This window comes from Eulemur rufifrons, chromosome 19, assembly GCF_041146395.1.
Source record: "Eulemur rufifrons isolate Redbay chromosome 19, OSU_ERuf_1, whole genome shotgun sequence".
NCBI classification, from domain to species: Eukaryota; Metazoa; Chordata; class Mammalia; order Primates; family Lemuridae; genus Eulemur; species Eulemur rufifrons.
Window position 1 is genome coordinate 60751162 of NC_091001.1, and position 24649 is coordinate 60775810.

At 43.7% G+C, this 24649-nt stretch overlaps 1 long non-coding RNA gene across 1 annotated transcript in view; it reads left to right on the plus strand.

Annotated features, from left to right (window-relative positions):
• The window catches only part of LOC138400233 (uncharacterized), a 53174-nt gene extending 30728 nt beyond the window's left edge, over window positions 1–22446 (plus strand). Inside the window, exon 6 of the long non-coding RNA XR_011236224.1 lies at window positions 20881–22446. This is a non-coding gene — a long non-coding RNA (uncharacterized lncRNA). The remainder of the gene's footprint in view (window positions 1–20880) is intronic.
• Window positions 22447–24649: the final 2203 nt, after the last annotated feature.

Sequence of the window (24649 nt, forward strand, 5' to 3'; positions counted from 1 at the left end):
TGAGCCACCATGCCTGGCCTAATTCAGTCTTTACATTTAAGTCTTTGATACATCTGGAATTTATTTTAATAGGTTTGAGAGTGGTTGGGATCTGGCTCTATTTCGTTTCGGTTGGATAGCTATCCCAAATCCATTTATTGAAGAAGGAGGAACAAGAGCAGGAGCCTTTAATCTATCTTTCCCTTCCCTAATTTGAAAGTGGCTTATTTTGAATATCAGCATCCTCAGAAATAGCAAATCCTCCATTTCAGAGAATGGATTTAATGTTTAGATGTAGCCAAAAATCATTTAGTTGCTAAACTATGGGATGAATATGCCATATAAAGCAGTTGGGGATCAGAACTCACAATCTGACCCTGAAGTGGTGAGACTGCTGTCTCTCTGGTGCAGCTTCTTGGCTGACCTGCCAGTGATGATGAAGGGTAGCTAATCTTCACATAGCACACATTATGTGCCAGGCATGGTCCTAAGCACCTTACATATGTAAACTTCTCCTTATGAGGTTGGTGCTCAGTACTGGGTCAAATAGTATTCCCCAAAATTCATGTCCCCCTAGAACCAATGAATGTGATCTTATCTAGACATAGGGTCTTTGCAGATGTAATCAAGTTAAGAATAAGTTCTACTGGTTAGCCCTACTCCAGTGACTGGTACATTCATGAGGAAAAAGAGGGCTGGGTACGGTGGCTCATGTGTATAATCCCAGGACTTTGGGAGGCCAAGGCAGTAGGATTGCTTGAGGCCAGGAGTTTACAATCAGGCTGGGCAACATAGGGAGACATTGTCTCTACAAAAAAAAAAAAAAATCAACTGGGTGTGGTGGCACACACCTGTAGTCCCAGTCACTCGGAAGGCTGAGGCAGGAGGATTGCTTGAGCCCAGGAGTTCGAGGTTGCTGTGAGCTATGATTGCACCACTACACTCCAGCCTGGGTGACAGAAGCAATACCCTGTCTCTAAAAAAGAAGAGAGAAACATGACACAGAGGGAATATGGAGGCAGAGATTGGAGTTAGGCTTCCACAAGCTAAGGATTGGCTCTGGCACTCCAAGGATTGCCAGAAACCAGAAGAGGCAAGGAAGGATTCTTCCCTAAAGCCTTCAGTGGGAGTATGGCCCTGATGATGCCTTGATTTTAGACTTGTAGCTTCCAGAACTATTAAGAGAATAAATTTCTGTTATTTTAAGCTGCCCAGTTTGTGGTAATTTGTTATGGTAGCCCTAGGAAACTAATACACACTCTTATCATCATCTTCATTTTGAGATAAAAGAAAGGAGGTCCAGAGAGGTCAAATACTTTGAGGTCTCTGTAGGCTGCTGCTGTGCAGGCCGTGCTCTCACTCCATAGCTCCTGCTGGTGCTGCTGTTGGCCCATCACCTTCACCCCGGCCAACAGTTTTTGGCAGTGCTGGAGCTGAACTGCTAGAATGGCTCCTTTCTCTACCACACAAGGCCACAGCCTGTCCCCCATCTTGCCCTCATCATGCTGCAAAGCAGAAACTCCTCTCAGGAGGCCTTTGGCTAGACCCTGACCATTTCACTAGGTGTCTTCTCCAGCTCTCCTCCCCACACCCCTCCCCTTTATTTTTCCTTTCCTACTCCTTTATTTTTGCTTTCCATGCAGTGTCAGAGAAGTGTGGTGACAAGGTAAGGGGAGGATCACTCAGCTTCTTCTGGCAATTGTTTTTATGCTTCCCATTTCTGGTCTGCTGTACCTTCTAGAATTCCTGTTAGTAGACAATTCAAGTCTCGTGTTTTTCTTTGGAACTTCAGCCTCTTGTACATAGCTTAGAGTTCATGGCCGTGAGCAGAGAAGGGGCAGCTTCATGGCAGCACTGGCTATGAGGGTACTAGTCATCATGTTATTGATGAACTCTACCCACCACAGTGGCTCTCTCTCTTCTAAAGGGAGTGGGGGGTTGAGGGCATTATCTGAACCAGCTCATCTCCATGAATAGCCTCTTGCCTCCCCATGGGCCCTTCTGCTGGCATCCCATTGCTGGCTGTGGAATCTTGCCTGTTTTCCAATATAGACCTTTGGCTATGGATCTTGCTCTTTTTCTCAGCCACTCATTAGACTGTGAACTCCAGGAACATAGAAACCACTTCTGTTTTGTTTGTTGCTATATCCTAGGACTGAGCAAAATCCTGGCACTTACCCCTCAAGAAATGTTTGTTGAGTGAAAAAACGAATATTGACCTTGAAGCTTCAGACTCTTAGTTTTCCTTGCTTCTTCTGGAAGCCAAGGGCCAGATTAGGAATTTAGCAGTCCTAAGCAATAGGAAGATTATGATGTCCCTCATACTTTCAGCCCTCAGTATGTATTTTAAAAACAGTATTAAATGCAAATTAAGTATAAGAAAATCCAGCAAAGTATAAAGAAAATTCAGCAAAATTCTAATTTTTACCATGGTGACTACTTTGGTAAATACGAAGTAATTTGAAATCGTTGTTATTGTTGTCCATGCTTTGCCAGTTCCATAAGCACATGCTGTTGAGTAATCCTGCCTGGACCAGTCCTTCCTGTTCACTAGACTTTGCCTTCAGTTCCTCTTTATTCCACCTGCTGAAGCTGCCAGCCAGCCTTTTCCACCCCAAACCCCTGGGGTGTCTGGGTCCTCAGACCCCGGCCTGGGCCAGTGCCCCTGGCTCTTTGGGGGCTTGCCAGGAAAGTCAACTAGAACGTCACAGTTTTAAAAAGTACCTAATAATGAGAACTCCGATGCTGAATTGTGATTTATGCTCAGCATAACAAATTGTGCCAGTTGATTACATCTAGGCTGATTTTAGCCATAATAATCTGCTTCTATGATCCTATACATGGAAAACCTGGAAATTTCTCTGTTGTCCTCCTTACTGGATCACTGAAAGACCAGTCAAGACACAGGACCATTCTGCAGCGGATATTAATCTGGGCTTTGTTGGGACTGTTCAGAGAAGAAAGATGTGATGCTGGAAGTGGGGCCCAGGCCTTCCATAGACTGTTCCAAGACTATGACCGTAGTCAAATCCTGTTGCTTGATTCCAAAGAGTTTAAAATAGTGTTGGAAACCTCCTAGGAAAAAAGCACCACCATAACTTCCTGCGTAAGGAAGTAGCATGTGCTGACTAGAACAGAAGGGATGGCCAGGGCTCCCAAGTTCTATTCTGGACGTGTTGTTGATTTGAGGTGTGACATTCAGCAATCTGAGCTGATGTTCTGCAGCTCTGATTGATTTCTCATCTTCAGCACAGAGAGTAATAGAGGCTGTGCTCACGGGGAAAGAGGCAGGTGCTCTGGTCCCTTATCCTGTAGGAGAGCCTCACTATTAAACATCTTTCCTGTCATTTGAATTTCCAGGCTCCTTTTTCAAATGCAGGAGTTAATGTAGGAACACAGCAATATTGTTTACATTTTACTTGAATTCATTTGATCAGATTACTCTCCTTTTGACAATGCTATTAGATCATCTCTTATAGGGGATGGGAACTTTGCTAGGGTTTAGGAAAGGAAAGGAAGATTTGTGCGGGACACATACCTTGGCTTTGGTAACTTGAGGGTACCGGGTGCATGATGATCTAGATGGGGAAGAACAGAAAGTGACATCCCTTGAGAGCCAGCCATATATTAGATGCATTTCATATATTTTCTTATTTAATTATAATACAAGCCAGTAAGGTGTCATCTCCATTTTTGCACATAGGCAAGCTGAAAGTCAAAGAAGTTATGTAACTTGCCCAAGGTCACACAGCTAATAAAAGGCCGAGCTAGGATTTGTTTCTCAGGTCTGTCTAACGCCAAAGCCCATGCTGTTTTCACAGAGCTTTTCTGTCTCTGGTGAGATTTAGGAAAGGAGGGAGGGAGGGGGAAAGAAGAGTGGGGAGATGCCATCTTTCTCTATCTTACAGTTTTGCTTGTTGTGACACGTTTAGCGAGAGCACTCTGTTTATAGAATACTAGATTCTATATATAAAGATGCTGCAACAACATATGTGGGAAAGATACCAATTGGCTGCAGGGGAGGATTAAAAAAACCCTTTGTTCTTTACTTCTAGGTCTTCACTGCAGTATAGGCCACAAGTGTCAAAACACTACTAGTAATTGGTTTACTGCTTAAGTGGTTCTATCTTATCCTAAAATCTGTTGATGTGGCTCAAGAAGTAAGTGTGATGGGGCAGAGGTGAGGGTGTGGTATGTCCTCACTGCATGTACTGGAACTGGTGGCACCTGTTGTGTGACTATTATAGTGAATTATTACTGAGTAAACAAGAGGTGTCTCTCTTTTGCCTTTCCAAGGGAGACCAGATGGCAGTGGGTGCTGGCACAGATCCAGGGATCCTGGCCTAGTGGAGGAGACAACTTGAAGGTGTCAGGTGATGGAATAAGCTGGTCTGTCAAGTGGTATAATTTCACAGGCACCAGCAGTGTGTCCTGTCCCTCAAAGACTTGCTCTGGCTGTTTGCTATTGCTTGGGATTCCACAAGTGAAATTTCTGTCCTTCGATTTAAACCTTTGAGACCCTATTAAAAATGAAGAGATTCTAGGAAGGGTTGATCGTGAAGCATCTTGGTCACATAAGTGGAAGTGGAAGTGAGTTTATGAGATTGATTTCTGAGAACTCGACTGAGGAAGGGATAGAGAGGAGAGGGTACTGTGCCCTAGTTGTAGGGACAGAAAGGAGATACCAAGGAGTTTGAGATAAAGGCCTTAAAAAGAGAAGCTGGGTCTCTAAAGAAGCACTTTATTTCCTTCACAGTTTTGTCTGAGAAAAGACAAGCAGCTGAGGGTGCTGGGGATGGAGGCTCTTGACCCCAAAAAGAGGGGGTGCTGAGTAGACAGATTTCCCACCAGCATGTTGGGATGCAGGCACAGTGTTGTCTGGAGAGCAGCTGATGGCCAGAATATAACCAGGAGCACAGGACCTTTGGGTCTGTGGTTTGCTGTGATGTCCTTAGACAAGATGGTCACAGATCTTAGAAAGGGGGAGGCTCAGCTTCCCAGAAATGATGCAAAATGATGGCGCAAAAGAGGCCGCCAGTGACGACAGGGGCAGAGCATTTCCTCAGTGGCTGCTGGTCACAGACACCTTCTGGCCTCAATTTCCCAATGAGCAATGCTGAGAGAGGGCTTTACCGGAAAGCAAAATAAGCCATGTCAAAAGCAGTGACAAAGCATTTGGGGTGTCCATGCAAAGGTGTAGTTCCCCCTTGTCTGCTAACTTTGTGGAGCCAAAATAGCTGATCCAGAAGCTGCCAGGATAGCCCCTGTGATTCAGACATACAATGTTTTTGGCCTGAGTTCCTTCAAGAAGAACACCTTCCTAGTTAACTTGGCATCACCTTTCATTCACCAGTGCTCTCAGACTGCCTTTATGATTTGAATTCACACAGCTTTTCCTCCCCCAGGAGTCTTTCACACAGGCAACTCAAATCTCATTACGTTTCCCAGCTCCTCACAGTTGGATTCATGGATGCCCTTCACCCCAGGCTTAATCTACTCTGTCCAGTCCTTACCCTAAGTTCAGAGCATTTTCTTTTGGATCCAGACTTTTGGCTTCACTCAGGCCTTTTTTGTTTGTTTGTTTGTTTAGACAGATTCTCCCTCTGTTGTCCAGGCTAGAGTTCCGTGGCATCAGCCTAGCTCACTGTAACCTCAAACTCCTGGGCTCTAGCGATCTTCCTGCCTCAGCCTCCTGAGCAGCTGGGACTGCAGGCATGTGTCACTACACCCAGCTAATTTTTTCTATTTTTAGTAGAGACAGGGACTCACTCTTGCTCAGGCTGGTGTTGAACTTCTGATCTCAAGTGATCCTCCTGCCTTGGCCTCCCGGAGCGCTAGGATTACAGGCTTGAGCCACTGTGCCTGGCCATACACTCAGGCCTCTTGAGTTCTAGCTCATTTCTTCTGGCACATTTCTTTAGAGGACTGTCCTAGGAACGGTGTTCATCCTCTACTCCTCAAAGTGTGACAGGGTCTGAACCTCCTACCTTAATGAAATCAGTACAGCTCTATGGAGGTTTTCGGACATACCATACCCCTTCCTCTCCTCCTAGTCCCTACAAACTCATACGCAAGATGTAGTGATGAAGCTGAATCTACTGATAACCAGGATTTTGGAGCCATTGCCTCTGGCAGCAGGGGACTCCTGGACATGTGTTCTGTACCCTGAATGACTGCTCTCTGCCTACTTCTCTCTGCTTTCCCTCCATCTCACCTTTATTTTGGCTTTTACCTAGGAGGAGTACCAGGCTTTGTTCAGTTGTGCTGCCTGGACTCCCTAACCTCATCCAGGACCACAGCCCTGCTGTCAGTCCTTCACCAGAGGCTGTGGCCTTTGCTTTCCAGCCTTTCCCTGGCCAGGTTGCTTCTCTGATACTAGAGCCTTTTCTTGCATCTAGGCTTCAGTAAGTAGAATCCTGCCCATGCACAGATCTCTGTTGTGTTGACCACCTTGATCTCTGCCTAGTACCCCTTGGGCTAATTAGATGTCATGCTGGTCTGTCCTGCTGCCTTCTGGAACAGTGCTCTTAGCTTAGTTGGGCCCTTGTCCTGGATTTCATGCTAGCTCTCCAACTGCCTCTACCTCAAAAGGAGCTTTTAATATGCATTGTAAAACTCCAGAAGGAAAATAGAGAATATAACATTTTCTAAACTTATTTAACTGGAGAATCATTTTTTTCCTGGAAGAATATTTATTAAAATCTCATGGAATGTGGTGTTTTGTGGAACATAGTTTTGGGAAGTGTGAGGTTTTATCCCAAAGGAATGGGCACCAAATGGAGTAGATCCAGGCAAAGGTAATGTGACAATCAATGAAAGAAATTTTGGGAGGGGGCAGGAACTCCTTTGTGGTACTCTTCATGCAGCAAAATACCCACCGAGCACCTACTATTTACCAGTCTCTCTGCTGGAATCATGCCACATATTCCACTACTATGTCTCCACATAAGGCCGGCTCTGATCTGGAGTGGAGCTCTAAAGTGGGGAGGATTCTGCATTCTTTCTTCCACTTTGAATCCTCTTCCCCTTTCCTCCGACTGAAACAAGAAATGGTGAAAGTGGTGATGCCATCATGGCCATAGACATCATTAGCTCCTGGATGGAAGGAAGGAGGGTTTATCCGAGGCACTGTTCCCCAGGTTTGACCTCTGTCAGGATTGCTATAGAGCACTGCTGAACACTCTTCCTTCCACTCGGGGACTATTCACATCAGCATCAGTCTCAAGTCTCATTGCTAGTTCATTACTAGGTTTGACTTTACGCATGGGAATCAGTGCCAAGTGGGGTGAATTTATTTTTACGGAATGGGTATGACATAAATTTTCTACTTTCCCTATTAAATCCATCTTCTGTGTCTTGTGGGAAGTCTAGCCTATAATAATTTTTTCAATCCTTGAATGTAGATAAGCCCATGCTCTGTGGGCAGGGCAGTGTTACAGGTGGAGAGCCATTTAAATCTGGTGTGGTGGGTGACCAAGTACCAGGAGTTCAGCTGGCATAGCTGCTAACTAATGAGGAAGCCAGTCAGTCACTTCCTCTGTATGCCATTTCTAACCAGTACAGCCAGGAAAAGACAACTTAAAGCAGATAAAAATCTCTGACTAAGACTTCTGATTAAAAAATTACTAGGTCCTTTTGAGACCCTTATGGGCTCTTTATTGTCATGAGTGAGATCATTGGTTGGCTCATCTCAACTCAGGTAGTTGGCTGAGCTAATCTAAAACAAACTAGATGAAAAGACTCAGCATTGACCCTGCCCTTAGGTATGGTGTTCTTTGAACAGCCAGCAAGCAGCATTCTCCATCCACAAACCCCATCCTAGGGGCCTTAGCCTATGGCACTTGTCCATTTCTGCCACTTCCTCTGAAAAACCCTGGTTTTAACTGTGAAGATCACTTATAGGAAGGTGGAAAGAGGGCTTGAAATGGGCATTCAGAGATCTTAACTAGAGCTATTTGGTTATTTTGTTGGTCTATAGGAATTTGCTAAGTATCAATTGGCCTATAAGTGCAGAAGACTTGATTTCCTCTTCTAGATTTTTCCTTAACAGTCTCCCTAAGTGAGCCCATTTCCTAAGATTCTGCCCTTGGCTCCCTTCTCCACTCCCTCTATGTACTATCTCTGAGTGATGCCATCTGCACTTATGGTTTCAGCTACCACTAATGTATCAAATACTCTCTCTTTTTTTTTTTTTTTTTTGAGACAGAGTCTCACTCTGTTGCCCAGGCTAGAGTGCCGTGGCGTCAGCCTAGCTCACAGCAACCTCAGACTCCTGGGCTCAAACGATCCTCCTGCCTCAGCCTCCCGAGTAGCTAGGACTACAGCCATGCGCCACCATGCCCAGCTAATTTTTTCTATATATATTTTTAGTTGTCCATATAATTTCTTTCTATTTTTAGTAGAGATGGAGTCTCGCTCTTGCTCAGGCTGGTCTCGAACTCCTGAGCTCAAACGATCCACCCGCCTCAGCCTCCCAGAGTGCTAGGATTACTGGTGTGAGCCACCACGCCTGGCCTATCAAATACTCTCAAACATCTATCTCCCACCTAGAACTATCTCTCTTCTGAGTTTCTGACTTACAATAGCCAAATACTATTTGCTTTGTAACCTAGATGGCTCTTAAGCATCTTAAACTCAACATGTCCCAAGCCAAATTATACTCTTCATCAACTCATCCTCTTCCCCCATTCAAAATCTCCTTCTTCTCCTTTGTTCCTTGACTTAGGAGTGTCACCATCTAGGATCACTTGTGAACTTGCTTTTGCATCACTATCTTCTATTTCCCCATTGGGAATTGAATAGGCTCTGAATGTAATGTAAGATGTTTAGGATGTTGTTCTTTCTTTCCTTATTCAAGAACAATTAAAGATTAAACTGCAGGTCAGACCCTAAGTAAAATGGAAGCCCTGGAAAGGAAGCATCTGAGGGCTAAAACCTTGGGAGAAAACTTTATGGAGAGTTGAGAGTTAACCAAGGCCTTGGGTGGAACAGGGGCCAAAAGATCTCTCTGTGAGCATGCAGAGTGGAGAAGGGGTACGGCATATGATCCTCAGCTTGTTTCTTGTGCAAACAGCGTAATTGGCACCCCTCATGCTGACTCTTTCTGTAAATCAGGGAATTGGGTTCCTTTTAAGTTACAAGGATTGAGCATCTTAGCATAACCCATCAGTTAGCTGGAGTCGCCCTCTCCCTTAAAATTTTGTCTCAAAGCATCATTCTGCAACTTGGAGCAAGTCTGATTCCTTCCTTCAGATTTCTTCAAATTCCTGGGAGCTCATGTATTTATGGTCACTCTGATTTTGAGCTTTTCCTTCCACTAAATTGGTTCAGATTATGGACAGTCTTACTGTCTCAAGCACATTGTCCCTGTTTCCAGCCACACTGACCCATGCTAAATCCTTTATGTGTGTAGCACTGCGGTCCCCAACCCCTGGGCTGCGGCCCAGTACTGGTCCGCGGCCTGTTAGGAACTGAGCTGTGCATCACCACCTGAGCTCTGCCCCTGACATGCCCGCCACTCCCCCAACCCCCCATGGAAAAATTGTCTTCCATGAAGTTGGTCCCTGGTGTCAAAACGGTTTGGGATCACTGGTGTAGCAGACTTATTAAAAAGATTTGGTATAATGGAGAGGATTTTACATTGCCACAAAGTAAGCAGTTTGAATTCTAATGCTATCCCTGTTCCTTAAAGTACTTTTGTCCATTTCTCCAGTAGGGATTCATCATTATTCATATAATCTTATCTTTCTCTCCTCTGCAAACCCTCTTTACCATATTACCACTAAGAACTCCAAATGCTTCTCTATTTTGCAAAGCACTGGAACTGTTTCTAACTCTTCCTCCTAAACGCAACTTTGGGTTCACTTTTGTATGTCCAAAGCCGAGCAAGGGGCTCAGCTGAATAGAAAGTTTCATATATTTCTTTTTTTTTCCTTTTTATTTCAGCATATTATGGGGGTACAAAAGTTTAGGTTATGTATATTGCCCTTCCCCCACTGCCCCCAGTCAGGCATTTCTTGTTTTAAGTAGCATTTACTTCTTTCTTCCATAATGGCTTTGCATTGAAGGATCTCTGGAGGAAAAATAGGATATTCTAGGCAAGGAGAATAATTTGAATATAAGCAATAAATTTCATAAAACCTGTTGTGGACAATGGAAAAACTAGTCCAACTGGAAAGAAGAATTCTTCTTGTCAAGGAGCAGAGCTTAGAATAGATTAGCAAGTCCAGAAACAGATCTGGGTTTCAGTGGGAAAGGGTAGTGTTAGGACAAATGATACAGGACAACTGGCGAACCATTAAGGAAAAAAATCTGTCACCATATAGCAAAATTAATTCTAGATGGAGTAAAGATTTTTACATACAAATTAAAGTAATAAATTTACTGGAGCATAATTAGTTTTGGTTTTAGTATTGCACCAAGGTCAGAAACTATAAAGGAAAAAGTGTGATGGATTAGCAAAAACAAAACAAAACAAAAAAAGCAACAAGCACCATAAGCAAAATTAAAAGTAGATGACAAACTGGTTAAAAAGAATTTTGAACATATCTCTAAGGTGCACAAAGCTTTTATAAATCAATAGGAAAAAGCAAATACCACAAAAAGAAAATGGGCCAAAGTCATAGAAGAATAAATACAAATGTGACCATAAAGTATGTAGAAAAAGGCTGTTTCACTTACAATCCAGAAAACACAAACAGAAATGAGATTTCATATTTTAATGGTTAGAGCAACAAATAGTAAAATGAAAATATTTATTGCTGAGGAAACAGGAACTCGTATTTTGTTGTTGGAAATATAAATTAGTACAACCTCTCTGCAGTTCAGTTTGGCAGTATGTATCAGAATTTAAAGTGTACACACTTTTAAACCAGCCATTCCACTTTTAGGTATTTATTCCAAGGGCAAGTATACAGAGATACATGTATGGGAGTATGTTACTACAGAATTGAGAAAATCAAAATGGCCATCAATAGGGGATTGGTCAAATAAATTATAATATGTTCATATGTTAATAAACGAAAGTCTATGATTTTTGACATGAAAAATGGCTACAGTGTATACATAACAAATACATAGTGTATGAACCTCTTTCATTTGAAATAAAGATAGCCATAGCTATGTGTATAAATTTTAAAAATCATACGACACAGTCTTAACAGAAATTATTTTTTCAGATTTAGAAAAAAGGGAAAGAGATTCTGACTTGAGGTTGGTGGGTGGGCTGAAGCCAGACAAAAATTGGAAAGAGATTCTGACTTCAGGTTGGTGGGTGGGCTGAAGCCAGACAAAATTATTTTACCTTGGTGGGCTTGGTAATGAAGAGGCATTGTAGGCTCTTGAGCAGATAGTGATGATAAAAGCAGTGATCAGGGAAGGTTTTATGTTGTGATGTGTGAAATGAATGAAGCATAAAAATGAGATTAGAGAAACTAGTTAGGAAGTTGTAGTGGCAATACAGACCTGAAATAATGAGGTATCAACTAGGGTGGGCAGTGTGAGATTATAAGAATGGACCAATCTAAGGATATTTCGTAGAAGAAACCACTGACTGACAAGTCTGTCAGGCAGGAACAGGAGTAGAAAGAGTAACAAGTCACTGATAATGCCAAGGTGTTTGCCCTGTGAAATTGGAAGGTTACCCGTCATGATAGAAATGGGGGTAACTTGAAAGGGGAGCCACTCCTCTAGGTGGGAGAGATGCATTTGTTTGCTGGAGTGGAGTTCCCATTTAGAGAAAATATTACTTATTAAGTAGAGACAATAGTCTCCACTCAGAGACTCCCTAGATTTTGGTCCCTAGACAGGCTTAGGGGTGGGGAGATGGTATCTTGGGTTTTCTTTTCCTGCTGGAGGTCTTGAGAAAAGCTGGAGAGGAGCGTGTGGCAGTGGTCTCAATTAGAACCTGAGAATAGAGCTTGGGGGGAGATAGGAGTGAGCAGTAATCATTATAAACAGCAGCCACAACAACATTTAAAAATCACTTTACAAATATTATATACAGTGACTTAGCTAACACAATCCTGTGGGCTTTGCATCATTACTTTTTCCTTTTGTGTGGACACTGAAGCTCAATTTTTTTTTTTTTTTTTTTGAGACAGAGTCTCACTCTGTTGCCCAGGCTAGAGTGAGTGCCGTGGCGTCAGCCTAGCTCACAGCAACCTCAAACTCCTGGGCTCAAGCGATCCTCCTGTCTCAGCCTCCCGAGTAGCTGGGACTACAGGCATGTGCCACCATGCCCAGCTAATTTTTTCTATATATATTTTTAGCTGTCCATATAATTTCTTTCTATTTTTAGTAGAGGTGGGGTCTCGCTCTTGCTCAGGCTGGTCTCGAACTCCTGAGCTCAAACGATCCGCCCACCTCGGCCTCCCAGAGTGCTAGGATTACAGGCGTGAGCCACCACGCCCGGCAGAAGCTCAATTTGAAAGTAGAATTAGGACTCAAGTATTCAGCCTCAAAGTTCATTTCTCATTTCTCTACTCGCTGTCTTTTAGAGATGAATTTTCTAAGGAGTGACAGACTGGAGAAAAAACTGCAGCCTAGAGCTAGGACCAGTGAAGAGATGGGCAGAAGAAGAGGGACAGGGGAGACACCATGTTACTTAGTATTGCAACTGTCACTGCCCTGTCTTGTGGCCTTGTTAGGCCCTGACATTCCCCTAAACCAGAGAATGTTGGATGTTCCATTGAATTCAAGGGAAGAAGAAAAAATGGTCCTAACCTGTCCATAAATAGCTGTGAGGTGTTTTGGAAGTAAGGTCGTCTAGTCTGATTATGGCAGAGTTAGTGGTAGCTTAGTGGTTTATTAAATTCTGGGTTCATTTCTTTGAAAGCAATACAGTAAAAGCATATTGACTTAGACCAGTGGGGAAAGGGCTGCTTTGAGTTAGTTAAATGGAAAAAAAAAAAGTTTTGTGTAGTCATTAGGTTTTGTTTATTTTTGGAATCCCATGGTACTTAACACTTGTGTATTTGCTAGCTGGTAGAGCCCCTAAGAGGAGCTGGTTTAATGAGTAGAAAATCAAGAATCCCTTAAGTCACTTCACTTTTCCAACTGGCAGTTAATACTTTCGGAATTAAATTATGTAACTAGCCCGTTCTGATAACATAAACACAAAATACAGTAATCTCCCCTGAGAAGTTCTGAATCAACAGGATGAACTTTAAAGAGATTCTCCTGCAATCACTAGATTGGAGTCTGCTAAGAATGCTGGCAAGGTATCCTTGCATGTCAGTGCTTGATGCATAGTGGGCAGTCAGGAAATGATGGTTGAATGAATGAATGAGTGAGTGAAGGACTGATGGAATCTTTCTCCCTGAGGCGTGTTGAGCTGTGTGAAATGGTCTCACAGCCTCACACTACAGTTTTGCTGGGTTGTTTTGGGACAAGTCTTACTGCCCACATTTTATAGTGGGGAGGGAAGAAATGAAGGTACCATGGGAAGTTTCTGCTCTGTGAGCTGATGATCCCATGGAAAAGAGGCATTTCCAAAATTGGTAAGCTGGTATCACTTGGGTCCCAGTCACGTGATTTCTCCTCCTAAAGGATCAGGCTGCTGAGAGTCTGGAGCAATTCAGAAGGCCCACAGAGGTAGGAGATTTCCTGCTGGCATCCTGGATCTCACCCAACGAGGGCAGCTACTTTATAGATCCTCTGTAGGAGGCTCTCCACCTCTCTTTCTCCTCCTCACTGCTTGGATTCTAAATCAGGAACCTCTCTAGCACATCTCTGGCTTTTGCTTACCCAGCCTGGCCCTGCCCTCTGGCCGTTTGCCATTGGTGATTTTTAGCTCTGCTCTGTGAGGGTAATGCAAACTGGGAGGTGCTGGTTCTGGCTCCAGAGGGACTGGGGCCTGTTACCTGGCCCTGCCCTGTGTTTCCTGGTTTGTATTCCTGGTCACCTTTTTACCTTTAGCATACTTCCTCCAAGCCCATAATTCTGTCTGGGTAAGGATTCCAGAATAGCTTCTTCAGAGGGATTGTGGGGCAGGAATGTCAGTGTTTGGAGCTCCTGACAGCAGCCTCCACATCCTGTCTTGGGAGAATTATTGATCTTATATAGGTGATCTAACAGTTATATTGGGGGTGTCTGGGGGGAATGGAATATATTCATATCACAAAAGGGTTTTACCACCAGGTTTAAGCACTGAACCTGCTTTTCAAAGTAAAATCTTATTTTCAAATGGTAATTAATATGCATTCATTCATAGAATATTAGCATCAGAAAAAAAATTTTGAGATTTTCTAAGCAAACTTCTTTGTTTCAGAAATGAGCAAACCTAGGGAGGTCTAGCAAGGGGCAAAGCCATGCCTGTGGTGAGGAGCTGGCACCAGGTTACATGAAAGGAATTGAAGTAGAGGGCAGCAGACACTGCGTGAGAAGTCTCAGTCTCTCCTGGAGGAGCATTTCCTGGGGTGTTTTTTGGGTGAGGAAGGGAAAAAATGCATTCCTTCCCTAGGAATGCCCTGCTCATGCCCTTCAGACTGGGTAATTCCTGCCTCACTGACATGAACCCAAAATGATGCAGTATCATGAGTTTCAGTATTTAAAACTTTTCAAGGCACATTTAAATGAATGAAAGTCTAAATTATAGGGTGTGAATGAATGAATGCAACTTTATTAGATTCCATATGTAAGGAAAACTAATACTAAATTAGCAAAATAGTGGAGGTTTTTCAGGGACCTGATTTAATGAGTCAATTAGACCGATTTATAATTAGAATTATCCTTTCTATAATGGGTGCTTGTAAAGTCCATTCATTTATCAAATATTTATTAACTGTAGAGAGTTCTGTGATAACTTAAACTGAGCCTGCTTTTGAGGAACTTATGTTTAATATATAAATCATTTTAATTATAGATAAAGTATTTAGGGTATGAAAGATACAGACAAATGATGTGGGAATTCAGAGGGAGGAGAAATTTGTTTCCAGCTTTTGGATCTAGGGAATTAGGTAAGTTTTATGAAAACAGATTTGTTTTAAAGAACACGTTAAACAATCTTGCTGTTTGTACTCTGGTCAGAGCTAGTGTTAACAGAAAAGAAAAGAAAATACAATCTCATTCATATTATTTTTTTCTCACTCATATTATTAAATATTCTCATTATATTAAAACTCTGAATTAATAGCAGTAGATTATATTTCCTTTCACTATGTTTCTTTTTTTTTTTTTTTTTTTTTTGAGACAGAGTCTCACTCTGTTGCCCAGGCTAGAGTGAGTGCCGTGGCGTCAGCCTAGCTCACAGCAACCTCAAACTCCTGAGCTCAAGGGATCCTCCTTGTCTTAGCCTCCCGAGTAGCTGGGACTACAGGCATGCACCACCATGCCCAGCTAATTTTTTCTGTATATATTTTTAGCTGTCCATATAATTTCTTTCTATTTTTAGTAGAGATGGGGTCTCGCTCTTGCTCAGGCTGGTCTCGAACTCCTGAGCTCAAACGATCCGCACACCTCGGCCTCCCAGAGTGCTAGGATTACAGGCGTGAGCCACCACGCCCGGCCCTTTCACTATATTTCTTTGCTAATCCCTAAGCAATTTTCCAGAGAGCAGACCTTTTGTAAGTAAGAGCAGTTCACTCTTGTACTGGACAATAATTCTGTAGTTCTAGGGAGTGGGAAGCAAGGGTGTGGACCCGATCAAGGAGGCCTCTCTTTCAAGAAACTTGTCTGTGAAGTGAGGAGAGTTTGTGAAAGGAGGACATGGATGTAGGGAGGGTTAGTTATTTACTTATTTTTTTAAGATAGGGTCTCACTCTGTTGCCTGGACTGGAGTGCAGGGGCGTCATAGCTCACTGCAACCTCAAACTCCTGGGCTTCTGTGATCTTCCTGCCTCAGCCTTCTGAGCAGCTGGGACTACAGGTGTGCCACCACACCCAGCTAGTTTTTCTATTTTTTTGTAGAGAGGGGGTCTTGCTCGTGTTCAGGCTGGTCTCGAACTTCTGGCCTCAAGTGATCCTCCCGTCTCGGCCTCCCAAAGTCTAGGATTACAGGCATGAGCCACTGTGTACGGCCTTGATTTACTTTCTGAGACCTAAGCATGACCCTTTGCTGTGGGGGAAGAACTAGTTGAGAGGGAAAAGGTGAAGCTAGAAAAGAGAAATAAAAATTGTTGAGCAAGGCCCCTGAGGAGAAAGGGAAATTGTATCCTGAGTACTGGTGGAGAGATTAAACTTGAACTAAACAAAGTATGAGGCTACCACTGAGATTAACAACATTACCACCACCACCACCATTTATTACTTTCCTACCTTTTGCCAACACTCTGCTGAGAACATTTTAATTTTCATTAATTTATTTTTTTTAGAGATGAGGTCTTGCTGTGTTGCCTAGGCTGGCTTAGAACTCCTGGGCTCGAGTAATCCTCCTATGTCAGCCTCCCAAGTTGCTGGAACTACAGGTGTGAGCTACTGTGCCTTGCTCTGCTGAGCTCTTTTAAATGTCATTTGATAGGGGCAAGGGACGTAATGGGACAGAGGGATTTGGTAAGATGTTGGGAGACAAAAAGTTGTAGTTTTCTTCTATTAGACTTTGTTTTCTCTGGGCAGAAGTTGAGGTCATCCGCTGGGAGCAAGTGGGGTAGTGGGAAGAGTGGTATGGTTTTAAAAAGCTCCTGTACCAATGGCAGTGATCTGAGGGTAGTGTAGGAGGGTAGCTGACCAGTACAGAAGACCAAGCAATGTTGGGGATGATGAATTTCTAGAAGAAGCAGCCTTCATGGCTTAATGGTTGCTTTAGTAGCACAAAGCAACTTGGCGGTTAAAGCAGAGGAGGACATTTATTAATAGGAGCTGTGTTTTGTGGGGCAAATGGACATGGAATAAGGGGGTCCAGAGTGTTGGTAGGACAGTGGTTGTCCTCTAGCTGGCTAGAGAAAGAAATGAATCCAGGAGAGGACTGATAGGCGGCAGAATGATGGGGAGAGGGGTTGTGAAGGAGCTAGCTATCTCAATGACGTTGAAGAACAGAAGCTATAGAAGTCAAGATAAGGAGAGGTAGAAATATAGGAGGCCATGACTAGGCAAAGGGTCTGACTTGAGGTGGAAAGGCCGACTGTGATCAAGAGGCCAAAGTCCTTGATGACCAGAAGGTCAGCAGATGACAGCATTGAGGGGGAATGTAGTTGTTTGGCATGACCCTCAGCAAAGGAACTATTTTTTGTAAGGTTATAGGAGTAACAGCTTTGAAGTAGCATGGAGGCAGAGTGTCTGTTTCTCCTCCTAGTACTGCTGGGTACTGAAGAATGATTTTGTGGCAGGGCTTTCATTGTCCAGAAAGCAAGTTCTTAAAGGCCTATCAGGTTTCAGCTGGAGGGACCATGGCCAGGACCATCTTTCAGGCTTGCTCTGCACTGCCTGCCTAAATGTTGTGGGGTCTGAATGGAGGTGGGGTGGTGGGAGGGAGAGTAGACTACCTCCACAAAGTTCTGGACCTTCATTCGCAGGTACAGGGGCCAAGAGCTCTTGGGGAAAAAGCCTGTGGCCCTCTTGCAGGTAAAATCCCATTTGGCCACTAGGATTTTTTAAACCATTCAGGATCATATTGGGCCAGTGCTATCATCCGTGAGAGGTTGAATGGAAACTTTTTAAAAGGTTTCTTGCTTAAAATTCTAGAATCAATGGACTTCTGAGCCTCTCTATTCCTGTGGGATCTGAAATTTACTTTTCCTGGGTTTTGTTCAGTCATTCTCTTCATGGTGACAGCAAATAATGCCCTAAAGCCCATGTAGTTTGAAAGAGTCTGGAAATATTCAGATCACTGTTATAAAGATGTTTTTGGATTTTTCAGTGCTTCAGGAGTCCTTCAACATTCTTAGTCCATTACCCAAAACATTTAAAAAAGAAACCTCCAAATAGCTCAAACAAACAAAACCTTCACAGTTATTTTTTGCCCCTTCTTAACTTGATCCATTTTTACCACCACCCTGGCTATGAAACCAGATGTGAACAGTTCAGAAAATAATTGCTTAACTAGCCATTTCCCCACAGGAACCTAAGCAGAAGAGGGTGTATGGTTCAGAGCTTGAGATGCACTGCTCCCATCTCAGTACTTCCTAAATAGTTCGTAGGAAAAAAAATGGGTTTTGCCACATAAAAATGAGAAACTTCTATCTGGCAAAATTCATGGTAAACAGTTAGAAAACTGCCAATAGGCTGGGAGAAAGTTTTTGCAATATATGTAATAGACAGTGGATTAATATCTATAATCTATAGAGGGTTTCCACAAATCAATAAGAAAAAGACAACAAACCCAAGAGAAAATGGGCAAAGAATACAAATAAATAGGCAAGTCACAGGAGAGCCAACTGGAATTTTATCTAAAGAAATGCTTATTTTTGAGCACCGAGTTCTCTAGACAAGGGTTTCATTGCAGTAGTGGGTATCCATGAATAGAGGTTCTCTGAAATACTATGTGGCTGATAAAACATTGAAGTGTAGGGTTCTTTTTTTTTTTTTTCCTTTGAGGCAGAGTCTTGCTCTGTTGCCCTGGCTAGAGTGCCGTGGCGTCAGCCTAGCTCACAGCAACCTCAAACTCCTGGGCTCGAGGAATCCTCCTGCCTCAGCCTCCCGAGTAGCTGGGACTACAGGCATGTGCCACCATGCCCGGCTAATTTTTTTCTATATATATTTTTAGCTGTCCAGATCATTTCTTTCTATTTTTAGTAGAGACAGGGTCTCGCTCTTGCTCAGGCTGGTCTCGAACTCCTGACCTCTAAGCAATCCTCCCGCCTCGGCATCCCAGAGTGCTAGGATTACAGGTGTGAGCCACCGTGCCCAGCCTGAAGTAGGGTTCTGTGTTAGTGAACAAAGCAAGTGCAGAACAGTGTGAATGGAATGTTCCCATTTATTTTTTCAAAAGCATTTCTAATTATTTGATTTAGAATGCATATATCCTATTTAAATTTTATCAGTGAGTACCTTTAGGTTAAAAAAAAATTTAAGGCTGTATTTTCATAATTATGACATTAATGAATGAAATACTAACTTTTGCCTTCCTCCTAGATAAAATATTTATTCCCCACCCTCCTCTTCTTTCTCTCTTTATTGGTTTAATCTGGTATTATAAATTTTAGGCCCTGGGAAGAATTTAGGGACCTCTCCCTACCCTTCCCAGCAACTAAAAGGATTCCTAAGGGTGGCTGCTGGGCCTTGGTGCCTGCAGTTGTACTTTTTGGTGTAATGAACAAAGGAATTCAAAGCTCAGAATTCTTCTTTCCTAGGATTTTCTTGTTTTTGGTATTCACAGCCTTGCAGAACAACTCTGCCCCTGCCTCTAATGCAGAGCTGTGGCCTTGCTTGGGAGGCCTTTCTTGTTCCATCCCCTTAGAAAGGGAAGGGAAACCTGAGTGGCCCAGGAAGGCACGGCCCTCGGCCCTCGGTGAAAGGGCTACTTGAACCTCGCTCTGGTTTTGCCTGTTTCACTGGAGTTTGAGACTCTAGCCAGAAAACAGCAGGAATTCCATTGTAAGGTGGCACAGGGACATCAACCCCTGTGTCTTTTTATTAAAGACAGGCATTGCCTTTGGGGCAAAAGCAGTGCTTTCCTTAATCACATTTCCAGTGTCAGTAGACTCCCAATGGATACATGGGAATTATATCATACTTGTTACATAGGCTTTTCTCTGGGCTGGAGAGTTTATAGAGTGGTGTAAGAGAAATTTATGTAAAACCAAAACTGGCTGTGGCAGTTCTAAAGAGGGGTGGCATAATTCATATTCACAGGGGGCAGGGCAGGGGGCAGGGAATTCATTCCACTCCCTTTACCACTACAGAATGGTGGTTGTGAGAGAGTCAAAGTTCAGAACTTCTTCATATTCCTCAGTGCTGGTCAAAGGTGGAACCTGGAATGGATGGTTCGTAGTGGGGCTGACTCCAGCTATGGATCATTGAAGGTCAGAGGAAGGGTGATGGAGAGCTAAGTTGCTGTGAATAATATGAGGGGAATTTAGTTTCCAGAGGGAAGGGAAGATCTCCCTCCATCCCACAACATACATTATGACATTAATAAATGAAATATTAACTTTTGCCTTCCTCTTATAAAATAGTTATTCCTCATCCTCCTCTTCCTTTTCTCTTTATTGGTTTAATCTGGTATTACAAATTTTAGGCCCTGGGAAGAATTTAGGGACCTCTCACTACCTTTCCCTTCCCAGCAACTAGAAGGATTCCTAAGGGAATCCTTAGGCTTTGAGAAGCATTTGGAGAGGGTGAAGGGGCCAAGTAATGTGGCCATTAGAAAACCCTCTGTCTCTTCATACCTTCAGCAGAGTCTGATGGACACACAGTCTTTTATGAGTTTGTATATGTTTTCTTTCTTTCTGTCTGTCTGTCTGTCTTTCTTTCTTTCTCTTTCTCTCTTTTCTTTGACAGAATCTTGCTCTGTCACCCAGGCTAGAGTACAGTGGTGTCATCATAGCTCACTGCAACCTCAAACTCCTGGCCTCAAGCAATCCTCCTGCCTCAGCCTCCCAGAGTGCTGGGATTACAGGAGCAAGCCACTGTGCCCAGCCTTGCTTTTTATTTTTAGTAAAGCATGGAAAAAGGGAACTGAGTCCTACATCTGGGACAGCTTAGAGCAGAGGGAAGAGAACAGCCTCAGGAGGTGAGATGTGAGTGAGATCAAAAGTCCAGCAAGAGCTGGAGTCAGAGCCAGAGGGACTATTAAGAGCATTAGCTGCTGGGAATTTGCAGAAATTCTGGGAAGGCCATTGGACCTCCCACAAACTTGGGTGGGAGATCCAGGCAAGCTCAAGGACAGGGTGGTTGCAGATGACATCTGATTGCTGTAGTACTGTGTAACTGATACAGTGTTTAACAGTGGTTCCCCAAGATCTGCTCTGTGGATGCGCCAGTATGACATGAACTGTCAGCACTCTGCCTAATGGAAGCCATTTTCAGTTCAGACTCCAAAAGGGAAGGAAAACTTCGCAACACAGGACTTCGTCATATTCTTCCTTCCTGTGAGTTACATAGAACCTGAGGATGCTGGTTAAAGAGAGAGCTGCAGCCTTCCCAGCCACACCATTGCTGAGTAGGGTACATCATTTAGAGGTGAGGGGGGTGGGCAAAGTCTTGGGCAAAGTCTTGAGACTTGAAGACTGCTCTGAGCAAGGAACTAGGCAAATATTAAGACTCCAATAAGTATCTGAAAGCAAAAAGCTAAAGTCTCTGAGCTGCTGGAGTAGGACCAGGGTGAATCTAGCCAGTGCCACATGGAACAAGCACTCTTGCCCATTCCTTAGGGAAGAGGATATGGTTGATGGAAGAAAATCCAATGAAATTCCAAACATTGAGGACAGTAGAGATCAGTGGGCTTTGACTGCCCAGCACGCATTCTCCTTTCTTAGGTAAAAGCACTTTCACTTTCCTTTGAGGGACCACCTCCTTCCCCATTCTCAGTGCACATTCTGGTGGGGCAAGTCCATCCCTTAAAGCAGCGGTCCCCAACCTTTTTGGCACCAGGGACTGGTTTCATGGAAGATAGTTTTTCCATGGGTGGGCCGGGAGTGGGGGAGTTGGGGTGGATTGGGGGGGTGGAGCTCTGCAGCCCGGTTTCTGACAGGCCACAGACAAGTACTGGTCCATATCCAGGGGGTTGGGAACCACAGCCTTAGAGGACACGTGACTATGCCAGTCAGAGAGCAGCAGTTGGCATGGGCATGATTCCATATCCAGGCCAATCATGGCTCTTTGGATTTTTGTTGAATCTATTAAGAAAGCAAACTCTTCTTTCTTTTCCAGCTCGGTTGCCAAGCCTGCAGAATGTAAGCCTCATGCTGCTGGGGCCATCTGCCATGCCAAGGGGAATGCTGCCTGAGATGGAGGCCAGCACAGATGAAAGCTAAGCTGCGACATGAAAGAGATGGAGACCAGATGACATCTTTTGAGCACCTGGATCTAACCATGCCTTAAGCTAATGTAGCCTGGACATTGCATTTACATGGGCCCAGACCTTCTTTCTTTTTTTTTCCTTTTGAAAGTTTGATTTGGAATTTTGTCAACTGAAGCCAGAAGAGTCTTAACTAATCAGTGCCATAAATTGTATATAGTTCTCATTACAAAGTATGTTGTGGCTCAGTCTTTTCTCAATAGATCTTTTTGTCTTAAAGTACTGAATTATAAGATTGTTATAAGAACCAAATGAGACCATACATGTAAAGAACGTAGCATTATGCCCCACATAGAAAAAACCCAGTAAATACTAACTCCAAGAAGCAAGGAAGAAGGGGGTGGGGCAGAGAAGGAAGGGATACTGCATTAAAAGAGTCCCTGAAGTCCTAGAGTAATCTTCTAGGGACCCTCAAACCCATTCAGTCTGCTACTGTAAATGCCCAAGTTCCCTGTGCTTTCCCCTCCTAACCCTTCGTTGTGGTTGTCATATGTTTATGTGATATTTTGATTAATGCCTGTCTCCCTCACTAACCTGGCAGGGCTGTGAGGGCAATGATTTTGCTCACTGTTACATCCCAGCACCTAGCCCACTGTAGCATTTAGCATATGTTTATTGAATGAATTGTCACTTATGGTTATTCAGATTGGACTGATTCTCCTTGATTATTGGGGTTAGGATTGTGACAGAATTGGCAAAATTAGGGAAAGGAGGGGCCCTTCTCCTCTATATCTCCTGTACCGCCCACACTGTCAGCACACATACAGAGAATTTTATCTCAGGGAGATAATTAATTTCTGTTTGGTTGTGAACCAAACCACTATTGGATAATTATTATTGGATAATTTTATTGAAGAATTAAATAGTATGATTCTGGCCTATTATCTTGAAAACCTTGCGGAGTAGCAGGTCCAATCTTTGTTATTAACAAGCAGCCTTCTGTTGCTCCGGTATCTTTATAAAATTACCTATTTAACTGGGGTAGTCCACCCTCCCTCAGGCTTTCACAGGAATGTATTGGAGGCTGTAGGAAAGTCCCGAAGCTGATGAAGGAAAGCTTTGGGCTGCTGGAGACTTCACTCCCTGCCAAGAAACAAAAGCAGTAAAAGGTGGCCCCGAGAGTGACCAGAAGCTCACTCCTTTAGCACTCTTGGCCGGATCAGCCTCCCTATCCAAGGCCTGCTCCAGCTCCCAGTGCGCCACCTCATCCCTGGCTCCTCCTCCCAGCTGAGGTTGCATTTCATCCCTTCCCCCAGCCTGCTTTCCCTAAGGTGAAGGGAGTGTTTCCCAGGACCCATGTGACTGCCACTGGCTAGTGACGATTACCAACGGTTTACCAGTCAGTACAACTGCCAAAAGCTTTTGTGCAGTAATAATCCTTTTCCTGTTTAAAACTCGGGGGATTTTCTACTGTTGCCAATAGTTTTTCAAGTCAGCAATTACAGTCTGGATTATGTAATGGCTGGATATTAAAAATAGAAAAGACCAGAGTTTGCATCTATTTTAACCAAATCAAAACAGAGCAAGGGGAGGGGAAAGGAGGAGAGGGAGAGACCAGAGGAGGAGGGAGGAAAAGAGATCATGTGACAAGAAGCAGTGAAATTGCTTCTTGTGACTGGATAATACAGCCCACAATTTACTGTGCCCTTCTGCCATTCATGGCCCAAGGGCCTGCACTGCTTCCTCAGCCTCCCCCAGGGAGGGGACCCTGCTGAGAATTCCAAGGATACAAGATCTCTTGTGGATATTCCTTAGCTCAGCCTTGGTGTGTTTACCTGCTTCTGACAAGCAAAATGGCTCAGAGGGGAGGGCGTTGAATTTGCTGTCCTCCCAAGTCCAGGACTCCTGTGTCTTGATTACTAAGATCTTTGCGCTCAGCTTGTTTTTCTTGTTGCTGTGGTAGAGTCAAGGGGTGGCTAATGGGTGGAATCTTTAGCATCCCCAATCTCTATCAGTCCCCTGGCCAAAACCACCCCAAATAAATATTCATTGTAATTAAAACCCATGTATTCACTATGAAAACACAGCTTTAAGCTAGATACTCCTGGTCAGGCGCAGTAGCTCACACTTGTAATCCTAGCACTCTTGGGGGCCGAGGTGGGAGGATCATTTGAGGTCAGGATTTTGAGACCAGCAAGAGTGAGACCCCATCTCTACCAAAAATAAGAAAAATTAGCCTGACATGGTAGTGTGTGCCTGTAGTTCCAGCTACTCAGGACGCTGAGGCAGGAAGATCACATGAGCCCAGGAGTGTGAGGTTGCTGTGAGCTAAGATGACGACGCCATTGCACTCTATCCAGGAAAACAGAGCAAGACCTTGTTTCTAAAAATAAAAATAAAAATAAAAAAAGATACTCCTAACCCTCCCGCTTCCCCCACGCCACCCTGCCCCCAGTCCTTGATAGAGAAATTCCCGGGCTACCACTGGTTTGTTCTTGTGTGACACTGCCCCAATCTCCTACGCCCTTACTCTGAGTTGCGGGATATTTATATTTTTCTAGAGACTTACTAAGTAACTTTAAGGACTCTCTAATGGTGAAATTTTAGGTGTCAGGTGGGTCTTGGGGGGTATATTTTTGGAAGGAAGATTTCTAAGGGCCAGATGGAGCACATCAAAACACATCAGGTTTCCTAGTCCATTTTTTGCTGCTGTAACAATACCTAAGACTGGATGATTATAAAGAACATAGACTTACTTGTTTCATGGTTCTGGAAGCTGAGAAGTTCAAGGCTAAGGGGTTGGCATTTGGTGAGGGCCTTCATGCTGTGTAATCCCAT